Genomic DNA, 10,580 nt, shown 5'->3' on the forward strand with positions numbered 1-10,580 from the left:
GCTGGTCTACAAAGACCAGAAATGAAAAACAAATTTCCCATTTGTCAATGTTATGCTTTCTATGCATCACTCATCAGTGCGAAATCACTATGAAAGCTATTACTGGTTTTGAAGGGGGAGATTAGCCAGCATGGTTTGAATATATGACTACAAGTCAAGACCAGGGTTTAAATCTCAAACCTTCTGGGGAGACTTCGGCAATTCACACTTTCTCAGCCTCAGAGGAAGGCAGTGGTAAATCCTTTCTGAACTAATCTTGCTAAGATATCCCTATGGCAACCTTCAGATACTCCTGAAGGTTGCCATAACTCAGATATGACTTGAAGCAGACAATAATGATGGTGGAAGTTCCTTCCTTGAAAGCTTTTAAACAGAGGCTGGATGGCCATCTGTCAGGGGTACTTTGATTGTGCTTTTCCTGCGTGGCAGGGAGTTGGACTAGATGGCCCATGTCTTCCAACTCTATTATTTTATGATTCTATGACAAGCTATGAAGGGAGGAGCTGGGCCAGCCTGGTTAGAACCAGCCAACCTCAGTTCAAAGAAAGCAGTGAAAAGAGTCTCAAAGAAGAAAAAGGATACAAAACTGAGGCCTGTCTCCGAAAAAAAGGTAGGGAAAATGGCATACAGATAAGGAATCAGAGTGTAATAAAGATAGGGCAGTGAGTCAGGATGGAGGGAGGAGAACTGAAAAGGGTTTTGGGAAGCTGTGGATGATTAAATAGTTCAGGGATTAATGTGTGATCTAACTGTATATTAATGAGCTTCTTATTTATTCTTTTTATAACTGTGTCTGGCCATTCCTGTTAAGTTTTGATAGAGTCTAGTCATATTTATCACAGTGAACCTGCAGAACAACACATCCACTGGCCTACATAAATTACCTTGTACCTGGACCAAGAAGGGATCCTGATACGCAAGGGACAAAGTGAATGGCAGGAACTGAAGGATTGGGACCATGGGACCAGGTTGGAGAGGGGATCCACCACACTAGACTTCAAGTAAAGGCTAGTTAGCTACCAATCAGTTACAATACAGGTTGAGTTTCGCTTGTTCAGCAATCTGAAATGCTCCAAAAACATGGGTGGACGAAATAGTGAAACCTTTGCTTTCTGATAGTTCAACGTACAAAATCATTAATATTATGTATAAAATCAGGCTGTGGTATGTGTATAAGGTGCATGTGACACACAAATAAATTTCTTGTTTAGACTTGTTCTAAGACATTTCATTATGTACAGTCAGCCCTCCACATTTGCTAAGTTTAGGGGCACAGGCCCTTTATGAGAGTGAAAAAGTGCAAATAAAGACATTTCATTTTTTTTACTCAAAAACACCTCTTTAGGAACTTCTAAGACTTCCACCAAAACTATATGGTTGACATCTGTTGAAAAATGACTACAGAAATGCACTAGAGGATTCTAGAGAGTCCTAGCTACGTGTTCTCACTAGAAATCTCTGGATCTTCCTGCACGACTAGAGGATGTTGACTATAGTGTCACACTGGAGGAGCTAGAAATTCCTAGAGAGAACATTTTAATCAAAGCCACGAATTATCAAATTCGTAAAAGTCAAAATCACAAATGTGGAGGACTGTATATGTAAAAATTTCAAAATCTGAACAAATTCCACTTCTAGTCCCAAGCAATTTGGATGATGGATAATGTATTAATATCAGAATCTAATTGTGGCATTCCACTGGCAGGAAAATAGTACTGAACAGAATATGGACAGGGTCCTCCTCACTGCTGCTCCCATGCAATTCTAAAACCCACTGAAGCTACTCTTCAGACATCATAAAGAATTAAAGAGTGGGGTTAGACAAGTTCTAATGAGAGGAACAGTGGATATGTTCCCATCTCTTTTTGTCATTACATAGCTGCAGTACTTGTACAGCATGTCAGACCATCACACTTGTTTCTCCCACACAGACAATAAAAGGTATGACATTAGGTTGTCCATACAAATCTGACTGCAAGGAAATCCTGAAAAAACTGTAGGTGCAGGAGTGTCCAGTTTTCTCAAGACATTCAAGGCAAAGCTAACTTGTTCATGATAGATTTTCCTGCTGCAATTAAATCATAAGTTGATCACAGGATTAGGCAAGGAAAAAAATAATTCTGCTTGCAAGACAATAGAATCATACATAAATTTCTTTAGTTTCCATTTCAGCAATGTTCCATTATACATTTACTTTTCCTAAGAAAAGAAGTCAAAGCCATCATTTTCTTGGCGTAGCAATGGTTAGTTGGCCAAAAGTATTCAGACTTGTTCCATTTTTTTGGCTAAATAACTGGCTGACTACTCTGACGTACATCGGTATGTGGATCAATACTATTTCATGTGTTTTATTTGCTGTAAAATGTTAAATTTGCAAGATGAAAACCCACATTTCATTGCAAGTTGTAAGGTTTTAGGATCACATAAAACCTTAGAGCCCTTGTGTTTTTACAAATCTATTACAATATTTATAAACAGACTCTTTACCACAATATCTATAAATAATATTCCCCAAAAGACTAAAATTAGGATGAAGCAATATGGCAAATGCATTCTGCCCTAATAATAACCATGAGAGGGAACTTAAAGTTATGGTTTTTAACAGGGAAATACATGATGAGAAAAAAAGAACCCACATACACCTATCACTTTTCACCCTACAATCCCCTCCTCAAGAAGCCCAAGCAACAGAAAATTCCCACCTCTTACAAAATTTTTATTATTAAAAATGACCCTACAAACCAGTCATTTTACTGTGATTCAACACAGAATAGTTTCAAATCACAGATATGATCACTTCTAACCCACCATTTGTGCTTTGTCGTTAACAGCCCACTTAAGTTACATTCTCAAATAGACCACCATTTATGTTTCTCTACCATGTGTCTACTCCAGATAGTGGATGCTGTATTTCTGCTTAAAATCATAGTGTGACTACTGAAGAAAATTAGTTTCATAACACCAGTCACTATAGGTTAAATCATCAATAGTTAATTTCTTCATTTAGGAAATTATTTTTCAAATGCAAATCTGGAGTCTGAAGCTTTCAACCTCTGATGGATAAGAGCACAAGGTTTTCATCTCACAACAACGCCTAGAGCATCTTGGATGGAGGGCGATTAATAAGTAATTAAATGATGATGATGATGAACAATGAGAGCTTCAGATGTGTAACATGTGTATCCATACAGCATGTGTTCAAACTGTGACAAGAGGATAAAAAAGAAAAGCAAACTGAGTCAGAATCAATAATAATGTTTTGCCTGACCAAAGTACACATGGAGGTGAAACTGCAGGTCTATATATTTTTGTTAGTCTTGATTAGAATAAACTTATTGACCCAATGGTATTTACCCTGAATTAATTCACAGGTGACTCACTATTCAAGAATTCCATGTGTCTACTTGAGTTGGGATTAACCAACACCATGCCAGTACCAGTAAATGTCAAAAACACATTAACAAATTGTTTTTCAAAGTATCAAATGTGCAAATGTAACACAATCATAGCAGATGTTAACTATATCTCGGCTAAAATTTGAAAAGTGAATCCAAGATTAAATGACATTTCTATCCTAGCAATATGACCTATGAGCCTGACTGAGTTTTTGGGATCTTCCCGGAAGGCATATCAAGTGCACCTCGTGGAAACAGTTTTTTTGGTAGATGTTTCCAGGCTCTGGAACTTGTTTCCTGGGGGGTTAGAGTTCTTAGACTGATGCATTCCTTGCTATCTTTGCATAGACACATGAAGACCTGAAGACTTTTTGTTTGTTTTGGACAGCCTTTGAAGAACAACTGCCCATAAGGAAGTGGTCTTTAATTTGCTGTATTGTCTATCTGCTCAGTGTTAATGGAAATGTTTACAATTGGTTTAATTCTGCTGATAATTTAATTATATTTTAATCTTTCTATGATGTGTTCTCTTTAGTTGTATATGTTTTAACTAGTGCAAACTACCATGAGTCCCAGGACTGTGAAAAAGACAGAATATTAAATTTAAAAGGACGATTAATGGACAAGGTTCAGCCTGCAAACTATATAGACCAAATTTAATGTGTGACATCCTGCACAGCGTAGCGTCAGACTACACCTCTTCAAATCAAGGTTCAAATCCCCATCTGGCCACCGAAATCGCTTGGACAAGTCACACCCTCTCAGCCTCAGAGGAAGGCAATGGCAACCCTCCCCTGAATATATCTTGCCAAAAAAAACCTCCTTGATAGGATCACTTCAGGGTCGCCATACTTCGGAAATGACTCAAAGGCACACACAATAAGTTTAATGTGTACTGAAGTATTACAAACCACAAACAAACAAAAAAATCAATATTAACTGCTGTGCTCATTCCTCTCCCCCACCCATCCCAACACACACAGATGTACAAAAAGAATTTCAGAGTGGTAAAGTTATGGAGGTCAAAATACACTACGCAAGATCCAGGAATTGTCAATGAACAGTGCCATGCAGACATGGTTTACTAGCTGAGCAACAACAGTATAACTGGGTTACAGATCATACACAATTAATGATTCACTGTCAACCTACAAAGACAGCAAAACAATCAATCAAAAATCATTGCAACAGAACATTATACATGAGAGGATAGCCAACCCTCTCATCAGCTAGATATAACATAAAAACAACACCCAGCATGTTCAACAGAAAATGTAATTGTTTCGCAATGTCAACAGTGAGACTGAAAGGTACCCGTAAATACACTGGATAATATGAGCTCATGTAACACATGTGTAAACAGTCACTCAAGACTACATTAAAAAGCAACTCTATTTAATGTGATTTCAGTCCTTATTTGGCAAAAATGCTATACTGTTTTTGATCACAAAGCAACAAATACTGTGACACTCAGAATATTAAATGGTCTGTTTCCCCGTTTCCTGGGCAATCGTGTTTAGGATTTCTTGCACAATTTCCTGCAAGAGTTAAGTCAAATCTCACTGAACTCAAAGGGAGGAGTCTGGGAAGCAAAAAGAAAACAGATGAAGTAGAAGGTGCCCAGAATCTTACCTCAACACCTGGCCTGTCTCCTTTGTATTGGCATTCAAAGGGGGGTTCTTTGAACTAACTAATCCTTCATCTGCTGGGCACAGAGGATAGCTAGCAAAGCAAGGGGGAGGAAGAGAAGGGGACTGTGAGGAAACCAACTGAGATAATAATAAGCAAGAGTTTTACTACAGATTCAGCTGAAAAGGCTTTTCTCCAGTCAGATGAAAAGCAGAACTTTTGCTCAAAAGGCTATTAATAAGGAAGGCTAACATGGATGCCCCCCATATCAACATATTCTGCATCCATGGATTCAACTAAACCACAGTTTGAAAATATATATATATATATAAAAAAACAAGGACACACATAAAAAGCAAACCCTGATCTTACAATTTTACATAAGGAATGTCTTTTTACTATGCCACTGTATATAATGTGACTTGAATGTCAACCACAAAAGGGTCCTGGAAGTCAAACTGAATGAATACCAAGAGCCCATTGTATATAATCCATTCAAGAATGTACTCTGTGGTTACTATCACAGAAAGTGTTCCCTGGACAAAACACAGTCTCTCAGCTTCAGACTGTTCAAAGCTACTTAACAGCCCAACCCATGTACACCTGGTCTGATCAAAAGCCACCCCATGGACTTCAACAATGCTCACTTTCAGTTAAGTGGGTTTAGAATAAAACCCTACATCAAATCAATTCTAGGAGTCATTGTTTGGCAAAACCCCAGTACATCTGATGAATAATGAAAGCAAGAAGAAATGCACAGTAGGCCTTCTCAGCGCCACATGTCTTCCCAGCTGTAACACGTAGGTGAACTCTGTTCAGCAAACTTGGGCAGGTGAGGACATGCATGGGGAGGAGATTAAAGCTACATGGAGGAGGAAACAGAAGATTAAACCCTCCCCGCCTCTGCTGCTTTCTCATATCATTATTCCAGATCCCTCCTCTTTTCTTTTCCTTTTTTTAAAAGGCTATCCTCCAGTTCCTAACACTTCTGCCTCCTGGAAAAAGCCTGGGCTACCCCTGAGAGAAAGAGGCAACCTTGAATTCCTTTGGCGCAAGACATTTCTCTTTTGCTTCATTACTCTTCCAAGCTCAATGTGGAGGCCAGAAGAATGTGGACTGGGGGGGAAAGGGAGGGAAGCTGGAGGAGAAATCAAACATGTACAGGGTGTCCCGCAAAATGTATCAACTTTTTAACAGGCTATGTAAATACATTTATATTGAAAACTCTATAATAGCGATTTAAACAGTGGCCAGTTCAATCTTAAATTACAATTTTATATTAGATGTTCAAATTGTCATCCCTGCACTGCAATGCACACGGCTTGCACTGCTGTACCAGAGTTGCAAACCTCATTTAAAGATCATTTTACCACATTTCTCTACTATTTGAATGTTTAATCCTGCTAAAGATATGTACATTTGGGGAGAGGACTGTAAAAAATAATCACAGAATTATAAACTGTTAACAGTACATACATGGGGAGGACACCCTGCATTTATTTACTGTCACCATGTCTTCAATTTGAATAAAATCCTAATTCCAGAATTATAAGACCTTAGGGGTGTATACATTGGAGGATTACCCTCTATTTACGTACTAAGTAACTAGCCCCAGCCCCTCTTTTCCACTTGGCTTGAAAAATGATAATTTTTCCAAAATTGTAAGGTGTTACAGGTGTCTGCATTGTTGGGAGTCACACCCTGTATTTATTTACACAGTAACCCGCCTTATCCCATCTTTCCAATTTGGCTGAAAAAATAATAATTGCAGAATGTTAAATAATCAAGAGCATATACATCTTTGGGGGAGTGGGGTTACAAAAGTAGTAATAATTCCAGAACCATAAACTGTTAAGTATGTATACATTGGGGGGGGGGGGGAGTTACCCTATATTTACTTACTAAGTAACCAGCCCTATCCCTTCCCTTTCCCCTGTCTTGAAAAACTGTCAAGAGTGTATACTGGGGATTGAACCTTGTATTTATTTAGGAAACTACCACCTTTGCCCGTCTCTTTAAGTTGTCTTGAAAAATAAGCAATTCCAGAATCAAAAATTGTTAAGCATTTATACATTTCGGAGGGGGGGGGGGTTGCCCTATATTTATTTACTAAATAACCAGCCTCATAGTTCTCATTAGCCTGTCTTTAAAAACAACACTATAAAACAAAATTTGAAAACAAATTCTGTTCCTGGTTTCAAAGCGTTGTTTCCCGTTTTAATTGTGTGGTACTTTGAAAGATGTTGTTCTACTCCAGAAACTTTGTTTTTGTGGCTGACACAAACTATGTTAAATTACTTGAGACTATATGTGAGATATTCACTGAAAAATGATGGCTAAATGTACTGCAAGATGTCCCACAAAAACAAGGTTTTTGCAGTTTAATAGACGTTCCCCATGTTTTTATGACAGAACCAATTAGGAAATGACATTTATAACCCAGTAACAAAAAAAAATTGTGTACATGGGAGGACGCATATACTTAGGAAGCAACCATCCCGCTTTCTGTGTCTTCAACTTGTCTTGAAAAGAAAATAATTCCAGAATAACAACTGTTAGAGGTGTATGCATTTTTTGGAGAAAAAATAAATATTGCCAAAGGAAAAAATATAATTCCAGAATAATAAACTATTAAAGGTGTATGCAATTTTTGGAGAGAGAAAAAATACTGCCAAAGAATATATATATATATATATCAATCATAATTCCAGACTCATAAACTGTTGACAGTGTACACCTGGGGAGGACAATAACTACCTTTACTTAGGAAGCAACCAGCCCTCCTCCTACGGTATGTTTTCAACTCATACATTGTTAAAGGTGTATGCAACTTTGGAGAGAGAAAAAATGTTGCCAAAGAATACACACACACACACATATATATAGCAGCCCCCTGTGGCACAGCGTGTTAAAGTGCTGAGCTGCTAAACTTGTGGACCGAAAGGTCGCAGGTTCTAATCTGTGGAGTGGAGTGAGCACCCGCTGTTAGCCCAAGCTTCTGCCGACCTAGCAGTTCAAAAACATGCAAATGTGAGTAGATCAATAGGTACCACTCCAGCGGGAAGGTAACAGCGCTCCATGTAGTCATGCCGGCCACATGACCTTGGAGGTGTCTACGGCTCTTCGGCTTAGAAATGGAGAAGCACCAACCCTCCAGAGTCGGACACGACTGGACTTAATGTCAGGGGAAAACCTTTACTTTTTACCTTATTTAATTTCAAAATCATAAAACTGTTGAGAGTGTATACATGGGAAGGAGGATAACTAACCTTACTTAAGAAGCAACTAGCCCTCCCCTTGTGTTTTAAACTCATACACTGTTAAACGTGTATGCAATTTTTTGGAGAAAGAAAAATATCACCGAAGAAAATTGATATAATAATTCCAGGATCATAAACTATTAAAGGTGTATGCATTATTTTGGAGGAGAAAAAATATTGCCAAGGAAAATATATATATAATAATTCCAGAATCATAAACTGTTAAAGGTCTATGCAGTTTTTGGAGAGAGAGAAAATATCGCCAAAGAAAATATATAATAATTCCATAAACTGTTGAGATGTCATATGTTAAATGCTCATTGCATTTGTGGGAGTTGAAGTCCAAAACACCCGGCGGGCCTAAGTTTGACCCTGCCTGTCGTAGGGTGACTGACTTCCCCCTCAGTAGTATGTGATTCTGGAAGTTTTATATATATTCTTATATATATATAAGCTATTGCTTTCCCCTTCCCCCTTAAAATTGCATACAGACATCGGGAAGCGGATAACTAACTTTATTTAGGAAGCAACCAACCAGCCCTCCTCTTGAAACTTCAACACATAAACTGTTAAGGGTGTATGCAATTTTAAGGGGGAAGGGGAAAGCAATAGCACTGCCAAGAATATATATAAAACTTCCAGAATCACATACTGCTGAGGGGGAAGTCAGTCACCCTACGACAGGCAGGGTCAAACTTAGGCCCTCCGGGTGTTTTGGACTTCAACTCCCACAATTCCTAACAGCCTCGCGGCTGTTAGGAATTGTGGAAGTTGAAGTCCAAAACACCCGGAGGGCACAAGTTTGCCCGTGCCTGCACTACGCTGTGTTTGTTTCCTGAGTAGCCTTCCTTGCCTCCCTCAATTCGGGGCGCCTGTCAGGACTTACCTAAAGCAGCAGAAGCAGCACTGGAAACGCAGGGAGGCTCCTTCCTTCCTCCTTCGCCTCTTCAGACCCAGGGCTGCCCCCCTCAGCAACACTCGGAGCCGTCTTCGCTGGCCGCCTGAGGGGAGGAAGCGGCCACCATGTTGCAGGCTGTGAGGGAGGAGGAGGACGCCACCAGGAGTAATACCCGCTAGGGGTCGCTCCGCTGTGGAAAAAGCGCGCAATGCGATTGGCCCCCCGCTTGGGGCCTCCATCTCCCAGAAGCCCCGGCCAGCTTGTTCAAGGGGCAGGAATTCTGGGAGTTGGAGGCGCAAGGTCTATATCGACGCCAATGCTAAGCGAAAGGCGGTGTGGCAAGCTTGGGCCCTCCAGGGGTTTTGGACTTCAACTCCCACAATTCCTAACAGCCGGTATCGGCTGTTAGGAATTGTGGGAGTTGAAGTCCAAAACCCCTGGAGGGCCCAAGCTTGCCACACCGCCTTTCGCCTTCGCTGCCTCGCCGAGCTGCAGCACCCATTGAGACGTGGAGGCTAAAGTGGTGTCGAAGCGCATTCATCCCGCAGTGTGGCTGCTTCAACAGTCAGGAATCTAAATCTCAAGGCGAATAGCGAAACGGGGCGGTATCTCTATCCTGGCTTTCAGCCGCCCCTTTGCCTTCTCACCCAGGCGCCATTTTAGAAGGAAAAACTTGGCCTCTGTTTGTGTTTCCAGCCTGGCAGGCAAGGGTGGCTTAGGCCCCTTCCACAGAGCTAAATAAAAGCCCACATTTTCTGCTTTGAACTGGAATATATGGCAGTGTGGACTCAGATAACCCAATTCAAAGCAGATATTGTGGGATTTTCTGCCATGATATTCTGGATTATATGGTTGTGTGGAAGGGCCCTGTGTTATTTGTTCTGTTCCACAGTTACACAAGGTAGATGATTCTTCTAGTAGTGCCATTTTGCCAGGTTGTCTTTTTATCCACCAACTCCACTTCAGAGTCTGTTCAGGGACTTCCACGTTGCCCATTCTTGGTTTGTCCCTGAAAGAAGATCCTCATGGGGGGCCATCCTGTTGGAATGACCAGATCTTGCTCCCATAGGGATATTCTTGCTGTTGCTGGAGAAATATTAAAAGGGGTGGATGTAGAATCAAGGGATGCAATACACTTGGTGACTCATAAATTTTATTTCTCGAGGTGCGGTGGCACAATTGGTTAAACCCATGTGCCGGCTGGACTGCTGACCTGAAGGCTGCCGGTTCAAATCTGCGAAACTGGGAGAGCTCCTGTCTGTCAGCTCTAGCTTGTGGGGACATGAGAGAAACCTCCCAACAGGATGGTAACACATCCAGGTGTCCCCTGGGCAATATCTTTGTAGATGGCCAATTCACTCACACCATAAGTGATTTTCAGTATGTTTTCAAGTCACT

General features: G+C 40.4%; 1 protein-coding gene across 2 annotated transcripts in view; it reads right to left on the reverse strand.

The window, feature by feature from the left end:
• The window catches only part of dennd4c (DENN domain containing 4C), a 106,593-nt gene extending 97,245 nt beyond the window's left edge, over positions 1 to 9,348 (reverse strand). For both annotated transcript variants that reach the window (XM_008103486.3, XM_008103485.3), the window contains exon 1: positions 9,171 to 9,348. The gene's annotated coding sequence lies outside the window, so the exon portion shown is untranslated. The remainder of the gene's footprint in view (positions 1 to 9,170) is intronic.
• Positions 9,349 to 10,580: the final 1,232 nt, after the last annotated feature.

This window comes from Anolis carolinensis, chromosome 2, assembly GCF_035594765.1.
Source record: "Anolis carolinensis isolate JA03-04 chromosome 2, rAnoCar3.1.pri, whole genome shotgun sequence".
Taxonomy (NCBI): domain Eukaryota; kingdom Metazoa; phylum Chordata; class Lepidosauria; order Squamata; family Dactyloidae; genus Anolis; species Anolis carolinensis.